Consider the following 24,618-nt stretch of genomic DNA (forward strand, 5'->3'; position numbering starts at 1 on the left):
TTTGTGAATCAGTGGCTCAGATCCCGCTCAAACCTAAACGGGGTGACGTATTGTCATCACAGTGGGGTAGCACTTAATTGCCAAGAGATGCACATTCATGACAGAGAACGGTTTAACCTCCTCATCCTCCATCGCATGGGACATTAGCTGCTGGATTACCTGAATTGCCTCTAGCTACTATAATAGCCTACTTCCCACTGTTACATTCACCAACTCTATTGTTAACCCTCTATGCAGTTGAGAATGTCAGATGATCTACATCTTCATCACCATAGTAGTAGTAGTAGTAGCAGTAGTAGTAGCCCATCACTGGAAGTATCTCGGTGTAGGTTGTAGATAATCAGCATACTTATAGCTATGATAGATCGTTGAGGAAATTAGAGAGCAGAACAAAGACCAAATCCTTCATATTTATAATCGTTTCGTTATGTATTTCACTTGATATTTATGATATAAATGTATTATCTGTTTATATGTTGAGTCCTCAGTCCGAAGGCAGATCAGATCCCCAATACACCGGGAATGAACAGTAATATGTAACTTAGGTAACACTCAAGTATCATGTTACAGAAACGAGGACTAAAGTTTTCCGTCCTTTCGTGACAGGTGAGTACACCAAACCTAGTAAGTTGCATGTCAACTATCAATCATCAAGTATATGAATTTAGGTCTGTCGTCCATGTGGCAGATTCCCTATTAGTTTTTATCTAACCTTCCCTAAAATGTTTTCAAAGAATTTTGAAATTTATCGAACATTTATTTTGTTAAATTATTCCATTTTTTCTTATTCGTCGTCCTGTAAATTAATATTTGCCTCGATTTCTCCTCTTGAATTCCAAATTTATGTTCATGTGTGATCTTTTCTATTTTTTAAACTCCACTCAAGCTTATTCTTCTACTAATGTCATTTCACACCATTGCTCCATTGACAGCTCGAACATACAGCTTAGTCGAGCAGCCCGTCTGCTTACTCCCAAGTCTTCCCAGTCTAAACGCCGCAACATTTTCGTAACAATAATCTTTTGTCGTAAATCACCAAGAATAAATCGTGTCGCATTCCATTCGATCTTTTACATTTCTCGAATCAAGTAATCATGGTGTGGGTACGATACAACGTAAACACACTCTGCTGTAATGGGGGTCTTACCAGAGACTTATACGCCCTCTACTTTACATACTTACTACAAACTTTAAATACTATCATAACCATGTGAAGAGATCTAAATCCTTCCTTTATAGTCTCGTTAATTTGATTTCACGATGATATAATAGCCTACTTAGATTGACACCTGGGTACTTACAGTGAACCCCATCAACACATTAATTAAAACTGAGAGCACTTTTCCTCTTGGTGAAACGTATAGCCTGACTTTTTATCCTGTTTACTATAATACCACTGTCTGCTGTCCATCTCACAACATTGTCATATATTCTTGTAGTCGTTCACAACCCTGTAACTTATTTACTACCCTATACAGTATAGCATCACCGCAAGTAGCCTTAACTGTGATTTCTGCTCATTACTCATTTCATTTATACATACTGTATATAAGAAAACACGAAGGTCCAATAATACTGTCCTGTGGGACCCCTTTAATAATCATTACAGGATCATATAACTCTTCACCATTCTCTGAGACATGTTTTCTACAAATTTAGCCACCCATTCAAGCGCTATGTTGTGTAATCCAATTGCCCTCATTTTCGTCAGTAATCTCCAAATATCTACCAAATCATAATTACTGGAAAAGTCAATAGTGATACAATTATTTTAACATCCTGAGCTATACCTTGCTGGAATCCTACAAGTTGGTCCCCAATGGAGTAACCTTTCCTAAATCCGAACTGTCTTCTATCCAACCAGTTAGTAATTTTGCAATCGTGTCTAATATAATCAGAAAGAATGATTTCACAGTGCTAACAAACAACACATACCAAGCCGACTGGCCTGTAATTATCCGCTTTATGTTCATCACCCTTTCCGTTATACAATGGGGTTTTATTGCAAATAGCCATTCATTCGGTGTCGCTCTTTCATGTAAACAGTTGTTTTACATGAGTCTCATTTGTTTTCTTCACTTTATACTTTACTCACCACATACCCTTCTCTTCTTCTCCTTCGCCTTCAGTTCATTCATTTCCTCCTTTACCCAACATTACTTCGTTCATTTCTTATACTACATCCTTGTGTAATTTTTTCATATCCTCATCAATGCAAATCCATTTTTTTGACTGTTTCTTGCCTTCGTTCTACCATACAACCCATTATTCATTTCTACTCATTTCTGCCTTTTCATCCGTCCTCTTATTGTCCATGTTGGTTATCACACTTGCCTCCTTCCCCACTTACGCATTTGATACAGTTCTTTCTTTTCTTCCTTTCTCCTGATTTTCCTCAGGCGCATGTCTTTGATGTCCCTTTTGTCTACTTCCATCCTCAATTCCTCACTTGCATCCCACCCCGTAACATTTATTCACATTCCTCTCTGTTCATTGCGCCTTTCCCTCACTACTGTATTTCTTCCTGCCCCATGCATTAACACTTCCGAAAAGAAATCGTTTGATAGTTGAACCCTTTCGAAATCATTGCACTAATTAAACCTTAGAGCAAGAAATGAATAGCCCGTTTCACTATGATTATTCCAGAATGAAAGAAACCTGAATTTAATTTCCGTTCTCTCAGAAAAGCTTCTCACAAGCTAATGTACCACCAACAACTCGATAAGGAAATTTCCACATTTGCTAGCATTACAGAAATGCTACCTGTAATTAACTCTCACATTTAAAGGCATTGTCCTAGAATGATTTGGTACAGGTTCGTGAAACATGCATTACTGATAAGACGACATGATGTACGACCACCAACTAGACAGTGAAACGGAATGTCACCTGTGACTTTGCCGACAGTGATTAATTGCTCTGCAACGCCATCACCTCGCAAGGACGGGAGACTTTATTCTATTCTGTTCCGTTGTCAAAAGCGATTGATGTGGTAACAAGCAGTACACTACAACGGTGATTCCTAACATTTAAATTTATATCGCTAAGTAGATGAAATCATGAATTAAATTTGAATTTATCTAATGTGGTTCGATATATTAAAATAGATGGATAATAATTTAGCATTGAAAGCGCTGCTTTTGAATTCTCAAACCTTAAGAAATTTTTAAAGGGATTCAAAATTAACAATTATTTATTTACGTGGGGATGTATACCTTTCCCTACCTAACACAATTCTGGATACATGGCATAGCAAATTCATAGACTTGCTACTACCCTGCATGGCCAGCGTACTGGTCATCGGTCCAGAGTGCCCCAGGTTCGATTCCCGAACGGGCTGAAGATTTTAACGGCCTGTAGTTAATACTTATGATTTGAGGAATGGGTGTTTGTGTTCATATTAAGGTGTTTGTGTTCATATTAATACAACTCCCTTCTTACACACATAACACACAACAATACCAACCAGAATAGTAAAACATAACATCGAACTCATCCCTCCACAAGGGTTGACGTCAGGAAGGGTATCAGGCCGTAAAACCAGGCCAGATCAATATCAAATGCCCATCTCAAGAAATCGGAAGAAGGATGGGAATAAAAAGAACATAGTAAATTCATAATAATTTAGGAAACAACCTTCAGGATTTTTAAACGCTCAGTAATTAGTCTATTTGTATAAATTTGATCGAATTTTTACATAATATATGCATAGCTACATGGGGATTGCACTATAAATAATACAATTAACTGAATAGTATCACGATTCTTTTGATACAATTATTTAAATATTGGTAACAACAACATACTCGCAAATATCCAAAATATATAGTATCCAAATAGTTAGTGAATATTTTTTAATCGTGATAATTCACAAACTTTTAATATTTTTATACCACTAATTTTAAAGAAAGTAGCGTACAGTATGTTGGTTATATAAATTAAGTGGACAACGATGCAAAATTTCATGCAAGCATGTTCTACAGTCCTTAAAATGAAGACCGCGTATAAAAACGAAAGTTAAGTACGGAAAATGAGCAGCGTAAATGTAACGTGGTACTGACAATTGTGAATCTGATTTTACCAGATTAAATGAGTATACATATTCTATAAAGCAATAAAGATGCACAATGAATTTTCGACACATAAATTTATATTATAAATATATATATAGAAACCTTTTACTAGATTGAAGTGAAATACATTTTCTATATAGATATATAAATTAAAAATTAACATATTAACCCATAAAGAGGTACTTTCCCCTAACAAGATGAAAGGGCTGATAATATGCCCGTTCTGCGGAATCCCGCACCCTCTGGAGGATTGCGGTAATCGATTCCTTTCAGGAGGACGGTAACACGCAAGAGAGACACACTCAGGTCTAAGATATTGAATTGACTCTCTGTGGAGACATCTGATGGGCAAGGACTGGATTACTATGAATCCACGTGACAATAGCCTGTGTACTCCTGATAAGCCATGCTAGAAACGGACTAAATTTTTAATGCTTGCAAAATTGTTTCCGTAAAATAGCCATTATTCCAAAGTGTTTTCGGACTCAAAATCTAATTCCTCGTTCCTTGAACGGGTGCATTATCTGTTTAATTACGTCCGGAGAACGTGACATCTTTAAGAGAAATTATACTCAAACTATCCATTAGATACATGCTTGTAACACATTTCTTAAAACCGCATAACGACAATATATTCAAACTATTAACGCTTAGAAGTTGAGCTGCAATCGCATTCATTTTTCTGGATAAGTAAAGTTGTATTGATCTCTATTCCTAAGGTTAAAAAATGTCTATACTAAGCTCAAACTGAAATAAAACAGATTACACGAATTCGTAAATGCCGAAAATGATATGATTCGCCTATGCAGTTTTACTCTCTGTAGAGCACTTCTCCAAGACGACACCTTGATGAAATCCTAGTTTCATTTTTTTTTAACTTGGGAAGAAGTAGTCTTCCTTCATCTGTCTCTCTGTTGCTACACACAGAATAGTCCCTTGTGATTTTTCAGTGTACGACTCGATGAAGTGTAGCTTTCCGTGGCACGAAGTCTTGGCAGCAGAAATTTATTCCAGAGATTACGAAGTGCTACTTTAGAGACCCCATATTCCCACGAGCTTCTTAAAGTTTAAATACTACCGTTAACGTGTGCTATGGTTAGAATAAACGTATGTCGGAGGGGAGAGAAATAATACCCGCAAAAGGAAATCCTGAAGCCGTAATATATCCGACATACAAAAGATACAAAATAGGATAAATTTTTAGAAATAAACATGCAGCGAATAAATCACTGTATACACATTATTATATATATCATCACGCATAAAATACGCATACACAAATGAAATGTATAATCGATATTATTATTTGTATCTTCCTTTAGTTCGACTAGTTGGCTGAATGGTCAGCGTACTTGCCTTCGGTTCAGAGGGTTCCGGGTTCGATTCCCGGCCGGGTCGGGGATTTTAATCCCTTCTTACGAATTCTTATGGCTCGAGGACTGGGGTTTGTGTCCGTCCCAACACTTACCTCTTCATATTCAAACAACGAACCACACTGTCAAGCACCACCCAAACACGCAATAGTGATTACATCCCTCTATATAGGGTTAGCGTCAGGAAGGGCATCCGGCCGTAAAACAGGTCCAAATCCATGTGTGCGAAGCCGTTCACACCCGCGACCCCACAGACGTGGGAAAACGGTAGGAAAAGAAGATGAAAAGTTATTTGTATATTTCCATTGTAAATGCTGAATTGCGCACTACTGTAGGCCTACAGGTCTGGGACAAAGTTTACAAGCGATGCCTTGTAACTTTACATAGAGTGCTACTGTCAGCAGTTTGTACGGCAATACCTGGGTAGAAACAATATTTACTATTGCAATAGAAGAAACCTGCTTTTGCTGGCGAGACATAGTGTTTGCAGTGCATTTGTCATTGACTTCTCTCGGTCTCATTATTAACTTTGGCAATATGAAATTGACGGAAGTAAGACTGATGATCGAAGGCTGTAATGCCATTCCTTATGCAGCTAGTCTCTGCTATGGATTGTGTGAAAACATCGCTTAGATGATCGGTTCGTGCCTGCATTCCTATGGGCTTGGCAAAATGATATACAATAGCAACTTCTGAGTCAGTGAGGAAAGCGATGGGGCTCACTCTAACAGCTGATCAGGATCCAACCCACTTTCTGGTACCTACAATGGAACAATCAGAGGCAAGAAGTTAAATCTATCGCCATTTGTTTCCGATTCTGTCATATAAAATGCGTTACCACACGCGTCTATGGATATTTAGACCTTGAAAGGAATATTCACTCCTAGATTTCATAAAAATATGTTTAGGAAGCTGTGCTTTTCTTATTATTGCGCTATACTTGACCAAGAGTACGTATATTAAAATTACCAACACCAGTTATCTTGAAAACGCTGGATTTAAATAATATTGTATATAGTCAAGTTTGGATGTGTAACCACGTACTGTTGTTAGTTGAACGTGTGGAGAGGAGTTGCCCAAACTCTCATACATAAGCCTCGGCTAAGGCTACTTGATCAAGGATACTTCGGCTTACCTGTGGGATAAAGAGGAGGTCGCCAGTGTCCACGGATTAGTTATGGCACCAGGCGATTACGAGGAGTAACGCAGACTACATACACTCGAGATAGACTAAAGTAGCTTCATATCAAATAAAATGGTCCTGATCGATATGTGAGGTAATATTAACGTATCTCTATTTGTTTATATGAGGTCTACATCAGCATTTACAATCACAGAATGTCAGTTTAGAAAAGAGAGAGATCGGATAAAGTGAATGAATTATATCTTTATCACTGGGTGTTAAAATACCGTTAAGATAAGAAAAGAAATATATGCTGTACATAGGAGGTAAAAAATAATGAAACGCAAGCCAGGTCAAGGCTTCGTTGACGGGTTAGGTTTTGTAATTGCTGCCAATTAGAGGAGTAAAGAGGCAGCGTAAGAGACAGGGCACACCTTAACAGCCACAACAGTCAGTTATTGTTGATCTATCTATGACACCGAGGGCAACATCACATGATTTTTCCGATTTGAGGCCTGGGCTTTCAACGCCCCATCCCCTTTTATTATTCTCTCTTTCCCCTCATTCTTCGATGTGATCCTTCCTTTACACTTTTCTTCTCATTTCGACAACCACCATTATCATTTTTCGGATCAATAGGGGTTGATGGCCACACGGGATTTCAGCTTATAAAAACAATGACAACAATAAGCGCAATCACCAATAAGTTCGCAACTATGATAACTGAAGGATATTTCAATATCAGCGATACCGTCGTTCATGGACTTTGCAGTACAAATCTGAATTCATAAATATCTTAAGAATTGCTGGTACATCTAATACACGGAGCGTATGTTGAACATTAAAGCTTGAAATTTTCTTCACCAAACGAAAACGAAAAATAATTCATGCAGTAGAGGGTTAATATTGATTCACCGTTTGACTCTAATCAATAATATATAGCCAAGCATACAACCCGGCTCGCCTTGAACATACATACCGAATTCGGAGAAATTCTGTTTAGCCGTCTTACCGTGATACTGGTCCGCCTCTGTGGTGTAGTGGTTAGCGTGATTAGCTGCCACCCCCGGAGGCCCGGGTTCGATTCCCGGCTCTGCCACGAAATTTGAAAAGTGGTACGAGGGGTCCACTCAGCCTCGGGAGGCCAACTGAGTAGAGGTGGGTTCGATTCCCACCTCAGCCATCCTGGGAGTGGTTTTCCGTGGTTTCCCACTTCTCCTCCAGGCGAATGCCGGGATGGTACCTAACTTAAGGCCACGGCCGCTTCCTTCCCTCATCCTTGCCTATCCCTTCCAATCTTCCCATCCCTCCACAAGGCCCCTGTTCAGCATAGCAGGTGAGGCCGCCTGGGCGAGGTACTGGTCATACTCCCCAGTTGTATCCCCCGACCAAGAGTCTGAAGCTCCAGGACACTGCCCTTGAGGCGGTAGAGGTGGGATCCCTCGCTAAGTCCGAGGGAAAAACCGAACCTGGAGGGTAAACAGATGATGATGATGATGATGACCGTGATACTGACACAAAGACAGAAACAGGGAAAAATTGAACTGAATCCACTTTCGACATGTGCATACCTAATCCAAGATAGACACTAAATATGAAGCAAAACTTTGAGTTGTGTAGCGTAACTGTATTTATATAAATAATAATAATAATAATAATAATAATAATAATAATAATAATATTAATAATAATAATAATAATAATAATAATAATAATAATAATAATAATAATAATAATAATAATACGAGTAGTACATGCTGAAAGATGGAAACTGCATATCGACTAACCCAAAATATCTATAACAAAAAATGTATCTCCAAGCACACATAACTAAGACATTTCAATACAGTCATTATATCAGAATCTCCTTATGGATCAGAGAAGCTAATTTAGGAAAGGAAAGCAGACATTGAAATCATTGAGGAGAAAAGGAACGCAAATTCATAAGAAAAATACTCCTTTAGGCCCAAAACCCACAAGAGGACAACGCCAATTTAGAGGCAGACAGGAAATCAAATATTACACAAATATTCACAGTAACATTAGAAAATGTTGGGTAATATTCTATGCACATATTAAAATAATGCATCCAGACAGACTTACTGAACAAATAATCGAATTCTATGAAAACAGGGGAAGAGCTAAAATAGACACAACGAAATGGATTGGCGAAATCTAAATCGATTTAAAACAGGCAGGAGTTACACCAGCAGATGTCCGTAATAGGGTAATCTTCAGATCCAAAATTCACAAATGGCAAGTTGACTGAGAGGAAAGACCAAAGAAGGAGACTGAACAACCTGGTCTCAAGACAGAAAGGAAACCCACAGTAAAAGAAAGAAAGAAAGAAATGTGGGCACGGAGGAAGGCAAATGCATGCCTCTAAGTACTTTGCGTAGTCTTAATGGGCTTATTCACATATAATAATAATAATAATAATAATAATAATAATAATAATAATAATAATAATAATAATGGCAAATCATCAAATTAGATATGTTCAATTGAGGGAGGGAAATTCTGTGAATTGTACTTGAAATTCGGTAAACTACTAAACTAACACACGTCGAACTGTTGTAAGGAAGACAGCAATGAAAGATTAATTTATATGGACCTACACGCCGTTAGATATGTTAACAGATTCCACTCCTTTTTAACCAATTGCTTTACGTCGCACCGACACAGATAGGTTTTATGGGGACGAAGTGGTAGGTAAGGGCTAGGAGTAAGAAGGAAGCGAACGTGATCTTAATTAAGGTTAGCCCCAGAACTTGCTTGGTATGAAAATGGGAAAACACAGAAAACCATCTTCAGGTCTGCCGACAGTGTGGTTAAAACCCGGTATCTCCCGAATGCAAGCTCACAGCTGAGCGCCCCGTACCGCACGGCCAACTCGCTCGGTCTAGATTCGACCAGAGATGCGAGATATAAGCTGTCATGTAGAGGCAAGAGGTCTTTCAATGTCGACGCCCCGAACAAATAGCATTTTTTAAAAAGGCTGTCATTTAAAAGGTTCAGTATTCACGTTGATGTGTGAGTTTGCAGATTCGTTTTTTCTGCATTTCTTAAACTATGGAATACGTATAATTTTCAGAATGACTTTTTCTGGGTTCCAGTTGGACGATTAAGACACAATATTTCCTTTCCTTACATCTCCGAAGAAACTTCACTGAAGACTGGCAGTTAAAGAATTTTCGACCATCAGCTTACTATTAATCAATAGATATAACAGGGAGTCATTAATATGCCCCAGCTGGCGGTTGTCGACATAATGGTCACTCTTAAACCTCCGAGCTACTGAACTAATGAGAATTAACCCGCAGCATGCTGTATACAACCGGAAGTAGGCCTACGAGAGTATGAGTTTATACGCCAGGCTACAAAGACGTGTACTTTCTGCTACCCACATATTTTGGAGATCTATGCGAAAAGGATAACTATAAAAGAAACCGTCATTTATAACTGTATCAATTTCGAGGAAAACAGGGCACTACACGTTCTCCAGTGAGATTAATAAACGACCTTGGGAGAGACTATTCGTACGCGGTACTGACTACATTCCATATGTTGCCATTTCAGGATTGATGCTGTATTTCTGCAACCATCTCATAATACAGGCAAGAGCAAACGTTCCTTCCACAAAAATATCAGTCTCATGTTTGGCCTTGACGGTGCGGAAGCTGCTGAGGTACGTGTAGAGATGATTAACGGCATTCAGAGTAACACTAATACGTTTGATGTAATTGAAATTGTTAGTTACTAGGTTAGCCGTGCTGCAATAGGAATGTCTGACCCAGTGAGGAAAGCAATGGCGAACTACTTAATTCTTTATCGTGCCTATCATGCCTTCTAACGCATCCATAGGTTCTTTCGGTTAATCGAATGACCTTCCGTAGCGCTATTTGATAATCCGGCACGTGTTCATACTCATATTTTGATTCATGCCTTCAATTAAGTGTTTTCCTATATTGTATATATGTGTCCAGATATTATTAATAGGTTATATTATTCATGCCAAACAAAGAAATCAGGAACTGAAAACAGCGGCGTTACAGCCATTGTAAGTTATATTTACAGAACAGTTTCGACTGAAAATGTAGCAGTTAGGTGCTCCTGAATATAGGCGATTCATTCTTCTAATTCACTCGTAAGTACGATGAAGGCAGTGTTCACATGGAAATAGAAACATATCCTTGTTGTTGATTTTGAATATAGTTCTTCAACCTTTTATAAGGACGGAGAGCGCAACATGTAACGCAGCTTAGCAAAACCACAACATTCACAGGTTCAACGTTAACTCGCTTCGGCTCTCTGGGCCGTCTGCCAACCAGGCATATACGTAACTCACGTAGTAATATGTTCCAGAACACGGGGATGACGGTTCCTAAGTACATTAATGTGAAATATGTCGATATCCCTTACTTTTATGGATTTTTAATGCAAATGTCCTAATAATGCACGGGCATACCATGGTTAGCATACAAATAGATAATGGAACATACCTATCGGCATTTTTCAAAACAGTGAATTGAAACCCGCGTCCTGTGCAAGTTCTACTCGTAGAAGTCAACGACAGTGTTCGTGTAGTGCAGACTAATGTGTCTATTATCACGTACGTAATTATAGCTCGAATTGCGTTTCATGAGAGTAATACTTCACGACTGATGGTAAGTCGCACGTGTATTGAAATTAGAGAATATTCCGGCTGTTGTGCCCTTGCCCACTTAGGAAAGATTTACAATGTAAATATCAGAGCTATCTTTGTGAGGAATTACCCAGTAGGAACCTTCTTGCAGGGAAGGTAATCGTAATCCTTATCTTCTCGACGTTTCATTGCTGGGTTTGTTAGATGTCAATCCAATAATTTTGCCTACTGGGTGTGTTTTAGAATTAGAGAGTACTGCCACAGTACATGTGCCACGTTCGTAAGTGGTTGGACTCAAATTATTCTGGATGCTATAGGACCATTAGTTTTGCATGACTAAGTTTAGTGATTTTCTCCTCATGGATCCTGGATCTAATGCGTAAGCCAGTATCTAGCTACTAAGGGTGACAACCGGGATGATGTCAACAGATTTCAGATTGCTTCATTGAATATCTGAAGTCATACCATACCAGAAGACCATTAGGAAAGTTTCCTTCATATCATGGTGAGTCGAACTGACTTCTTTAAACCGCCAAAATTCCACCGTTCCTCAGAGGGAACCATAGCGATTTTTTTATTAATAATAAATAATATTATTTACGTCCCACTAACTGGTTTCATGGATTTCGGTGACGGCGAGGTACCGGTATTTATTCCCGCAGGAGTCCTTTTACGCCCCAGTAAAACTACCGACACGAGGCTGACGTATTTGTGCACCATCAAATAACACCGGACAGAGCCAGGATCAAACCTGCCAAGTTGGGGTCACGAGGCCAGCACCTCAACCGTCTGAGTCATTAAGTCTGGTATTATTATTATTATTATTATTATTATTATTATTATTATTATTATTATTATTATTATTATTATTATTATCATTTCCTTGGTATGATATATGCAGACGCTTTTGAAGGTACAAAGTCAGTGGTACAACATCACACTGATTTGGATGGTCTGTGAATGGGGAGGAAGCTGATGTGTCCTTAATGAAGGTACAGCTTCAGCATTTCCTTGATGTGAAAATGGGAAGCCACGAAAACCCAATCTTCGGGGCTGTAAAAATTGGGGTTAGAACCCTCTCTCTCCCAAACGCAAGCACACAGCTGCATGACGCTAACTGTGCAGCCAACTCGCTCGGTTGTAGAAGAAAATTTTTCTACCCACCAACAACGCATCTGTGGAAAAAGAAATGGCAGAAAATATTTTGACCTAACCATTAGCATGTCTTTTCTAAACACTGACTACTGCAGTAGGAATTAGACAATGAATTAACCGAAGTCTTTTCTACCTTAACTAACAGCCCCCAGTCCATAATAACTGTCAAGGATTCTTATTTTTAAAGAACTATCAAAGCAAGTTTTCATTTACAGTAGAATAATTGCTACCTACAGAGGAAACAAGTGTATACTCCTTGCTTATTGATGCACTTTTTTATCCAAAAATATGTCCTCTCTGAACTCATACTGCTTTCTAGAAAGCTGGATGAGACCTGTTTCCTTAACGAGACGTTTTAAGTAATGAAAACTTGAAAATAATTCTGCCCATTTCTTCTGCTTGACGTTCCTGGAAATCTACTCAAATACAAAGCACACAATTTCTACGTCCAGTATTTTGTAGGGGAGCAGAGCTGTCGCCGTTGATGGATTAAAATTGCTCGTAATTATAATGCGGTGCAGTATAAAGCTCTCTGTTTATTCCCCACTAGCAATTAATACCACCACTACATCACCACAGCCCCTCACCGTCCCTATCCAAAGACTCAAAGTTATTTGGTGTTATTAAGGGTCGAAATTACAATGTTCGATATCCCCATTGAGAGAATTCTCTTCCAGCTAGTAATATATGACCGGGCGAGTTGGCCGTGCGCGTAGAGGCGCGCGGCTGTGAGCTTGCATCCGGGAGATAGTAGGTTCGAATCCCACTATCGGCAGCCCTGAAAATGGTTTTCCGTGGTTTCCCATTTTCACACCAGGCAAATGCTGGGGCTGTACCTTAATTAAGGCCACGGCCGTTTCCTTCCAACTCCTAGGCCTTTCCTATCCCATCGTCGCCATAAGACCTATCTGTGTCGGTGCGACGTAAAGCCCCTAGCAAAAAAAAAAAAAAAAAAGTAATATATGTGGGAACATAGCAACTATCATCTACTGCACGTCAGTAAGTTAGGAACAATTTTCACATGGGTACTCTTAACATCAGGTATTCAGGCCTTTCCCAGTTATCGTCATAGAAGTCTTGTTATTTTTATTTTGTTTAACTCAATAATCTCTTGGCCCATTAAATAATTAGATGCTGTCCCCCATGGAGAAGTGGAACATTTTAAAGAATTTATTATGAATATATACATCAGCCAAAACAAATAAAATACCATCATGTTCTATGAACTCTGATAGAAATACCCATTATTTACAGCCCAATCAGTAATTAAGTGGATTATTAAAACTAAATTAAATGCTAATTAGGGAGATCATAATCACAAAATGTGACGACTTGGTCATGAAGTTCCTAAACAAATTGGAAAGGAAAGTGCAATTTATAGTACGTGATCATTCTCAGCGCATTTGAGCAGGAAAAAATAATTTTACAATTTTTAAATATGACTGAAAAACTGAAATGAATACTAAGAAGAATACACCATGATTTGAAATTGGAAGAAAAGAGACACAATTTTACCAGATATACAATATTATAAATCAAAACTTACATAAAATAGAGTTATGGTTCCTTAAATACTTATAAGGTTCAATTAAATTTAACTTCAACAGTTCCAGTCGCCAGGTGGATGAAAAATAAGCGAAATTATAAAAGCAAAAGAAATGTCTACTAATCGCCATCGAAACAGAGGAGAAAAGGGTTTCTCTAAGTCAGACATAACATTGATACACTAGGGAACGGGTATGTTAGAGACTCGTGTGTACCATCATGGAACTGAAAGTAGTCATTTTACTGGGAGAATTGGCCGTGCGGTTAGGTGTGCGCAGCTGTGAGCTTGCATCCGGGAGATAGTGAGTTCGAACCCCACTGTCACCAGCCCTGAAGATGGTTTTCCGTGGTTTCCTGTTTTTACACCAGGCAAATATTGGGGATGTACCTTAATTAAGGCCACGGCCACTTTCTTCCCACTCTTAGCCCTTTAGCCATAAGACCTATTTGTGTCGGTGCGAAGTAAAGCAAATTGTAAAAAAGTAAGTAGTCATATTACCTGATATTTTCTATGCACACTCCAGTAAACTGCAAATTTCTATGTAGTAGTTTACATCAAGACCCGGGTTCTTTTTCGAATATTGAAGTCCAAATTATAAACATTTAACCTACACTGACCATTTCATATACTGTAGTTATAACTAAGATCTGACAGAGGTGACGGAGTGAGTGGATGATGAAGATACCCCTGGCCCCTTAAATAATACATGAACACAGATCAATAAAAGGGTACACCCTACAAGAAAACACGAAGACGTTAACATATTAATATCGTGATTATAGCATAGGATTTCCAGATTTACGTGGAGTCCAAACCACTGAAACGTTACTTTTCATTCCATACAGTAAATCTCACGTACATTAATTGGGATTCGAACTGTTGCCGCCTTGGTGAGGAATCATTACCACTAGGCTATCACAGCTCTAAATGAAGACTTAACACAGTACCCTAACCACATACCGCATATTCGCGCATCCAGAGGAAGTCTTGAATAGTAACGTAAAGTGGAAGATACCCGGGATGAAGGAAGACATAATTCCTATACTGGCCTTTAAAATTTAACCTGCATGAAGGAGTGATAGTGGTCGCGTATATGTGGTCGGAACAGGCATAACAACCTATTTATTAAGAGGAAGGAAGGAACGAAGGAAGGAAGGAAGGAAGGAAGGAAGGAAGGAAGGAAGGAAGGAATGAAGGAAGAAAAGATCATATTCTTCGATATTCGAACAATATCTCGACTCCTATTCCACAAAACTACGACCTGCAGGTCACATTAAGAGTTATGGACTAGTAATTGCAGTTCCGTGGTGTAAAAGAGAGTATACGCCAAAGAAAAGCATCGCTGGGAAAATAAATGTTAGAATAACACGTGGTTGAAACTTACACAAAAGCAGTGCTTATATTACATAATTATGTGAAAGGAATATCAAATCTCTATTTCCGGATATTATACGGAGATTTTAAATTTTCAAGCTGCCAACTAGGAAGGATTTAATATTCACCGCTGGTGCATTCCCCACTAATAAAACGTAAACAGAGGGTATGAAGGGATGACTAACCACTCTACTCCACTAAGTACACATGGTGAAGGAGTGGGGGTGGGGTGGTTGCAATAATGTATTAATCCTGTCCCCGCGGCGTGACAAGTGACGTGTGGATCGATACGGAATTAATAAGATTGTGAGATCGCCGCAATGCTTTGCTCCTGCCTGATGGATTTTCTGCCGTGCATCAGGTGCGGCAAGAAATAACAGGAAATGAAATGGAAGCAGAGAAATTCACAGGCAACCACAAGCCGAACAGGTGATTGCTCCAGTAAATATGCGGATATATTTGGGGCGTTTTATATGAATAAAACAACTACTACAATCATAATTATTTTTTCGTAATTAATAACTTAAGTTCTCAATTAGTCTTTAAAAACTTGGCTTCAAATACTATAAGAGCATCAATCCATCTCTTCTAGATTATTTCGGGCCGATGACCTAGATGTTAGGCCTCTTTAAACAACAAACAAGCAAGCAAGGTTTAGATTATTTCATGGTGATGTAACGGTTTTCATGTAACTTGCATTGCGGGGACTTTCCCTTATCTTCGAAAGCACTGTGTGACGGAACATACCTAAAAGTTGTGCGTGTTGTTTTCTACAATGAGTTTCAGCAAGCCCCATGCTTGATGTAGGGCATTCTTAATCAGCGATTGAGGACTACAGAGCCCCGACTTAGCCTCGCGACTGTCCAAGAAGTCTTGCTCACTACAGCTGTGGCAATATAAGAACGCACATTCTTGGTTGCTCACCTGGCGTTTTTAGCCAATATTTATAAACCATTTGAGTACCGCAATATAAATGTTTAATTGCAAGGCGAAAATATGTTGACTGGTGCAGCTATGTGAGATAGAATTCGTGCGTTTTAAGATGTAACGTTCACTGTTGAAAAACAATTAAAGGAGAAGGATTGTGAAGAATTCCCATTTTGAAAACCATGTGACTTGCCTGATTGAAGTCTACAGAGAAGTGAAAATTAACGGACTCAAAGGAGAAAAAAATTGTCTTATCCTATTAATTTATACCATGCGATTCCCTGTCTTTCAGTGAAATAACAATCCGACCTTACTAACATTTGTGGAATACCGTATTAGTCGTAATTTATTAAATATAACTTTGAGATTATGACTTTCTCTTTGGTCTGTTCACAACCCAACAACATCAGTAACAAGAGTTTGAATACTAAATAGTACAAACCACATTGACTCATATCAGCGTTCAAGTAAAACAAAATATCACAAAACCACGTGATGCGATTCCGTTGTACCTGATTACACCCAAGAGGTGCGGCTCCATAGCTAAATGGTTAGCGCACTGGCCTATGGTCCAGAGGGTCCTGGGTTCGATTCCCGCCCGGTCGAAGAATTTAACCTTAAATGGTTAATACTCTTTGCTCGGGAACTGGATATTTTTGCTGTCCCCAACATCCCTGCATCTCACACACCGCCCATAACACTATCCTCCACCACAATAACACGCAGTTACCTACAAATGGCAGATGCCACCCACCCTCATTGGAGGGTCTGCCTCACAAGGGCTGCACTAGGCTAGAAATATCCACACGGAATTATTACACTCAAGCGAAATTAAAAATCATCAACAATGGACTTCAATACTGATATAGGAGTCTAAATTACCTAGAATACAATCACTGATGTAATGTAAGGAGAGTATAATAATGTTCTAAAATTTACTTTAAACAGACAGGTAATATGTTAAACAGCTAACTACATGAGCGAAAAAATATTTATGGTAATTTTTATGGGAGGGCAGTTATAAGTAATTCTGCAACGGAAATAACAGAAACACTGCGATAGTAACTATAAAGCCCTTAAACAATTCAAAAATTTTGTTTAGAAATATCGAAGAAATGTTGCCTAAATTTAAAAATTCTCGTGACGGCGTTTACTGTCATTTTTGAACAAGTTCCACAAACTTTCAAAGAGACCTGGTAAGACTTCAATAGAAGAACATTTTGAAAGGTAGATTTTCCAAAATTCTATGGGGGGGGCCTCCTTGCATCAAATTTCTTTTAAAACATTTAAAAAGGGTTACGTGAACAAATGATAAGGAATATGCTACGTAGGCGACAGCCCTAAAATCAGATCATTGATGACTGGTTGATGATTTTATGTTGTAGGAACTTAGGACACAAAAGGTTTCCTCGTATCTACACATTAACGTGCAAATTATCTACTATGACAGGCTCTACATAACTTTGTTAACACACAAACTCAGTCATGAACCTGAATAAGAGTAGAACTAGGTAATTTTTTTCAGTAGTATAAGTGAATGGTTCCGCAACATCCGGTGCCGGTGGCCGTCTGGACGACTCCAATTCTGTGAGTGACGTCACAGCGCGGTGCGGGGTGCTAGCTAAGAGCGTACCCTTAACCTTATTTGGCTAACAGCGTGCTCTTAACCTTACACGAGCTTACACTGGCTACGTGTCCAGGCTTAACCTTACATACATCGCGTTCGACCTTAGGCTTAAGGGTCTTAACTTCACAGACCCAAGTTCGATGCCAAAATGTGCAAGCTTACCCTAACAGCCAACGAGATTCTGGTTAACACGGCAAGCCTAACCTAACAGGCATTACGCGTCTAGCTTAACTTCGCAGATCCAAGGGTCGACTACAGGCCTAAGGGCGTTATCCACACACACCCTACTTAGAAGCCTAAGAGTACGAGCTTTAACCTAAGAGAGACCAAATTCAACACACGGGCTAACCGCATAAGAGTAGAATTTTAACCTAACAGACTTCAAGTTCGATACCCGGGCTAACTGCAGGCCTAAAGTTAAGCTGCCCACGCGTTAACCACACTTTACCTCCCAGGACTTGGAGCTGAACTTTGAACAAAATGACGGCTATAATGCTTAACACATATACTTTTAGACGTCAAATTTGATACCGGGTGAACTGCAGGCCTAACGATACGCTGACCAGACTTTAACCTAAATTAATCTCCCAGGAGTTGGAGCTGAACTCGGAAAAATATGGCGGCTATAAGGCTTAATACGTATGCTTTGTTCATACGGGCGTATTGTCGGAAGGTGACTTCGGCTGCTCAGAGCTTAACTACGCAAAAGATGGCTGCTACACATGGGACTAGGGAGATGGTGCAATGCCAAATACATGTACTTATTTTATATTATAGAGTATCTGGAGCTTGGACTTTGACCTAAAACGGAGACCGAGTTTGGGACTCCCTTGAACTAAAAAAGAACTACTGCGAGATTAAATTCCGGCACTTCGATGTATCTAAACAGCAGTTAATAGGACATAAAGTCAGTAACATTAATAATATTTTTAATATTTTACCTAAAACAGAGATCGAGTCCGGGGGATGCTCTTGAACAAAAGTAACATAAGTCAATATATCTAACCCACACACAGAGATCGATTCTAAGAGTCTCTTCAACAAAAGAAGAACGGATATTGAACTAGGAAGTCAGACTGAAGCTCAACATAACCACTAGATTTCTCTTGGACCGAATAGACCCGTGTAGGATTCGAACCCGTAGCTCCTCTAATCGAGTAGCTAACAGCAAAACTGTACATTAAAAGCTCGTGCGCTTAATTGAAACAACACAGCTCAAGTGATATTGTTTAATTCGATACAATTAACGTTTGAACTGCGGGAAAACCCCACACCTACTAGTATTCGAACCACCGGGCGAGTTGGCCGTGCGGTTAGGGGCGGGCAGCTGTGAGCTTGCATCCGGGAGATAGTGGGTTCGAACCCCACTGTCGGCAGCCTTAAAGATGTTTTTCCGTGGTTACCCATTCTCACACCAGGCAAATGCTGGGGTTGTACCTTAGTGAAGGCCACGGCCGCTCCCTTCACATTCCTAGGCCTCTTGTATCCCATCGTCGCCATAAGACCTATCTGTGTCGGTGCGACGTAAAGCAAATAGCAAAAAAACAGTATTCGAACCTGGAGCTCATTTGGACTCAGAACTACAGAGCTGAAGTGTATAAGAGGAAAAAATCGATGATGAGCGTGTGAACTGAGTAAGAATGCTGTTAAAAGTGTTGTGCATTTAGCAAAAAATTGACTGCACGAGCAAGTGGATTAGACTTGGAAGTATTTGCTGAGACAAAAACTGCAGAGTTCATTGTTTCCATTTCTTTAACGTGACAGTAAAGCCTACTCAGACGGGCTGCGCAGCTATCGTCAATGTAGCTCCCCTGGTGTCCAAGAGTTAGTCGATACCCGCTAAGTAGGGATCAGAAGGCTACCACCTTAACCGTCAACGAATAGAGGTCAGACATAGACGCGAATTTTAAGTCAGAAGAGACCAAAGAGCTTAAATGTAAGATAAAAGGGTCATATAAAATTTTCAAAGTTAAAATCGGAAGAAACCAATTGTTGACCAATAGAGGTCAGACACAGCCGCGCGTTTGAGTTTAGAAGAGACCAATTATTTATCAATACAGGTTAAATGTAAGAATAAAGGGTATCATATAGTTGCAGAGTTGAACGGAACCCAGGGCTCCCGTCTTATCATAATTACCTAATAAAGAATAAAATCCCCGACCTATTCGTGATGAACTGACTTGCGTTCTTGAAAAAGAAATCATTAACTGCTTGATAGTTTTTAGTGTGTGGAAACTGATTTTTTTTTTTTAATTTTACAGTTTGTGCTTATAGATTTGAACTATATAGAGACTTTCAATTGCCTACTGTAATGTCGACATCACTTAGATATTAAAACATTGTGTTCAGAACAGAAAGGAATCATGCTACACGCTGTCAGGGAATGGGAACCAGGGCTCACGTCCAATCAGCAGGGCTAAACGGCTCCTCATCATCCACAAAAAAAGGCAAAAGCGCTCTTCCTCCCACTCCTCATAGACATAGTATCGTATGACTACCTCCTTCTCTTCCTCCACCTCCTACTCAGTGCGAGCTTAGCCTAACAGGCACGGATTCAATTCCAATCTTAACCTCACAGGCCCTGGATTTGACCCTAGGCTTAACCTTACCGGGGGCTTTAATACTGAGCTTGGTGTAAGGTGAATTTGAAGCAAGACGGCGGCTATACATTGTACCGATAGGACTAGGGAAAGTTTCTTTTTTTTGCTAGGGGCTTTACGTCGCGCCGACACAGATAGGTCTTATGGCGACGATGGGATAGGAAAGGCCTAGGAGGTGGAAGGAAGCGGCCGTGGCCTTAATTAAGGTACAGCCCCAGCATTTGCCTGGTGTGAAAATGGGAAACCACGGAAAACCATTTTCAGGGCTGCCGATAGTGGGATTCGAACCTACTATCTCCCGGATGCAAGCTCAGCCGCGCGCCTCTACGCTCACGGCCAACTCGCCCGGTTAGGGAAAGTTTATAAGGCTTAATACATGCACTTTAATCGTAGGAACATAAGGTACATAACTTTGGAAAGCTACTACTATTTCTTGGAGCTGAGCGGCTGCAGAGTCGAAGATGTGAGCTGATGAGTAACGCGCTGTAAGTTTTTGGTGTTTTGGAACACTGAATTTTTTATTGTAATATTTCGAGCTTATACATTTGAACACTAGAGACTTTCAATTGTCTACTGTAATGTTGACATCAATTAGGGATTAAAACTTTGTGTTCAGAACCGAAAAAATTATTTGCGCTGCACACGACTGGGAGTGGAACCCAGGGCTTTTCCCTTTGGACTGCTGAGTATCATTCTAAGTAAATGACTGCGCATTGAAAGCGTGCGTTAAATTCAAGAGCCCCCAACGTTCGGGGTACAAGACATTTAAAACTCATCGCCCCGACTAGGAATCGAGGGGTCCAACCTGTAGTTTGTAAAGTTAACCTCACATGACGCTGGCTCTTTCAGGTTCAACACCTCGATTCCTAGTCGGGTCGCGATATTTTATATTTCTTGTACCCCGAACGTTAGGTACTTTTGACCCGAACGTGTGTACTTTTGAATTTAACGCACGCTTTCAATGCTCAGTCATTTACTTAGCATGATACTCAGCAGTCCAAAGGTAGAAGCCCTGGTTTCCATTCCCAGTCGTGTGTAGCGCAAATACTTTTTTGGTTCTGAAAACAATGTTTTAATCTCTGAGTGATGTCAACATTACACTACTCATCTGAAAGTCTATAGCGTTCTAATCTATAAGCTCGAAGTATTGCAATCAAAATTCCAGGTTCCGAACACCAAAAACCTATAGCGCGTTACGCATCAGCTCACATCTTTGACTCTGCAGCCGCTCAGCCGCAAGAACTTGAAGTAGCTTTATATAGTTTTGTCCCTATGAACAAAGCACATGTATTGAGCCTTACACCATCTGCCTAGTCCTATCAGTACAATGTGTAACTGCCATCTTCTTTCAACTTCAGCTTCACCAAGCTCAGCATTTAAGCCACTTGTAACATTAAGCAGAGGGTCGAATCCAGGGCCTGTGAGGTTAAGCTTGGTGATGAATCCGTATCTGTTAGGTTAAACTTCCACTCAGGAGGAGGAGACAGTCGTACGCTGCTAAGTCTATGAGGAGGTGGAGGAGGAGGAGGAGCAATTTTGCCTTGCTGACAAGGCGTGAGCCCGGGGTTCCATACCCTGTCATGTGTAAGGCACGAACGTTTTTCGGTTCTGAACACGAAGTTTTAATCTCTAAGTAATGTCAACATTACAGTAGGCAATTCAAAGTCTCTAGAGTTCAAATCCATAGGCACGAAATGTTAAAATTAAAAACTCAGTGTTCAAGCACTAAAAACTATCAAGCAGATACGGATTTATTTTAGAAAATGCAACTCAGTGCACTACTTATAGGTCGGGAATTTTATTCTTTATTAGGTAATTCTGATAAGAAGTGAGCCCTGGGTTCCATTGAACCTTGCAACTACCCTTTACCCTTACATTTAACCTGTATTGATATTTGCTATTCTCTTCTCACTTCGCACTCGCGACTCTGGCAGACCTCTATTTGTCAACACTTGGTTTCTTTCGATTTTAACTTTGCAAATATATGTAACACGTTCACATGTACATTTTATTTCTATTGATAAATTGTTGGTCTCCTTTAACTTCAAACTCATGACTTTGTCTGACCTGCATTGGTAGAAGATTAAGTTGCTAGCCTTCTGACCCCTAATTAGCCGGTATTGACCAGCTCTTGGACAGCAAGGAAAACTACATTGAGGATAACTGCGCAGCCCATCATAGTAGACTTTACTGTCACGTAAAAGAACTGGAACAATGAACTTTGTATTCACTGTCTTAGCAAATACTTCCAAGTCTAATCAACTTGCTAATGCAGTAAATTTTTTGCTAAATGCACATCACTTTAACAGCATTCTTACTCAGATCACACTTAGTATTAAGGGAAGGAACAGCTCACCATCGATTTCCTTCCTCTTATACACTTCAGCTCTATAGTTCTGAGTCCATGTGAGCTCCAGGTTCGAATACAAGTCGGGGTAGAGATTTCCCGCAGCTCAAACCTTAAGTGTATCGAACTAAACAATAGCACTTGAGCTGTGTTGTTTAAATTAAACGCATAAGCTTTTAATGTAAAGTAATGCTTGTTAGCTACTGAAGTAGAGGATCTATGGGTTTGAATCCTAGTCGGGTCGGTTCGGTCGAAGAAAAAATCTTTTACTTATGTTGAGCTCAGTCTGACATTCAAGTTCGATATCCGTTCTTCTTTTGTTCAAGGGACTCCTTGACTCGATCTCTGTGTGTAGGTTAGATATTTTGACTAATGCTACTTTTGTTCAAGGACGCCCCCAGACGCTATCCTATTTTGGGTCAAATGTTATTAATGTTATTGACATTATGACTTATTAACTGCTTTTTAGATACACCGAGGTGCCGGAATTTAGTCCCGAATTCATTCTTTTCCTCTTCAAGGGAGTGCCAGACTGAATATCTGTTTGGGTCAATTATTCATGATGATATTGGCTTTACGTCCTACTAAATACGTTTTAGAGTTGCCGAAGTGCCGGAATTTATTCCCGTAGTATTTTTTTTTTCTTAGTTCAAGGTAGTCTCAAACTCGATCTCTGCTTTAGGTCAAAGTCAAAGTTCCAGATACTAAAAAAATGAATAAAGTACATGTATTAAGCCTTACACACATCAGGCTAGTCCCATGTGCAGCCACCATTTTGTTCATAGCTCAGCTCTGATCCCAGACGTCACCTTCCGACAATACGCCCCTAAGAATAAATCATACGTGTTGAGCCTTATAGCCGCCATTTTGTTCCAAGTTCAGCTCCAAGTCCTGGGAGGTTAAGCTATGTTAACGAGTGGTCAGCGTAACGTTAGGCCTGCAGTTATCCTGGGTATTGAACTTGAAGTCTAAAATCATAAATACCAAGTCTTATAGCCACCATCTCGTTCCAAAGTTCAGCATTAAGTCCTGGGAGATTAAGTTAGGTTAACGCGTGGTCAGCGTAACTTTAGGCCTGCAGTTAGCCTGGGTATCGAACTTCAAGTCTGTTAGGTTAAGCTTCTACTCTTATGTGGTTAGCCCGTATGTTGAACTTTGAGACTCTTAGGTTAAAGCTTGTGCACTTAGGCTTCGGTTTAGGGTCTGCACGGTAAACTCCCTTAGGCCGGAGTCGAACTCGGGATCTGCCATTTTAAGTCTATACACGTAATGCCTGTTAGGTTTAGCTTGCCCTCTTAACCATAATCACGTTGGCTGTTAGGGTAAGCTTGCAATATTTGGCATTGGACTTGGGTCTGTTAGGTTAAGACCCTTAAGCCTAAGGTCGAACCCGAGGTATGTAAGGTTAAGCCTGGATACGTAGTCAGCGTAAGGTCATGTAAGGTTAAGAGCACGCTCTTAGCCAAATAAGTTTTAGGGGACGCTCTTAGCTAGCAGCCCGCACCGTGCTGTGACGTCACTCACCGGATCAGGTGTAGTCCAGACGGCCACTCGCATCAGATATCGCAGAACTATCCACTTATACTACTGGTCATGTCTGTCCGATGTTGCGTTGGAACCAGGGTTAAGTATTTATTCTGCTCATACAGTTTTCCTTGACATCGCTTTCTGAAGCTTAACGTTTCTCATTATTCTATTATTTCTACAGTACGTCTCACAAAACGTGCTGTGCATACGCCTCACTCCCCTCCGTCTTCTTCGCACACTCGCTCCCCCGTTCGGGATTCGCTCTTAGCGCTCTGAGACCCAGTGCTTGCCCCAGAGTTGG

This window comes from Anabrus simplex, chromosome 2 (genome assembly GCF_040414725.1).
Source record: "Anabrus simplex isolate iqAnaSimp1 chromosome 2, ASM4041472v1, whole genome shotgun sequence".
Lineage (NCBI taxonomy): Eukaryota > Metazoa > Arthropoda > Insecta > Orthoptera > Tettigoniidae > Anabrus > Anabrus simplex.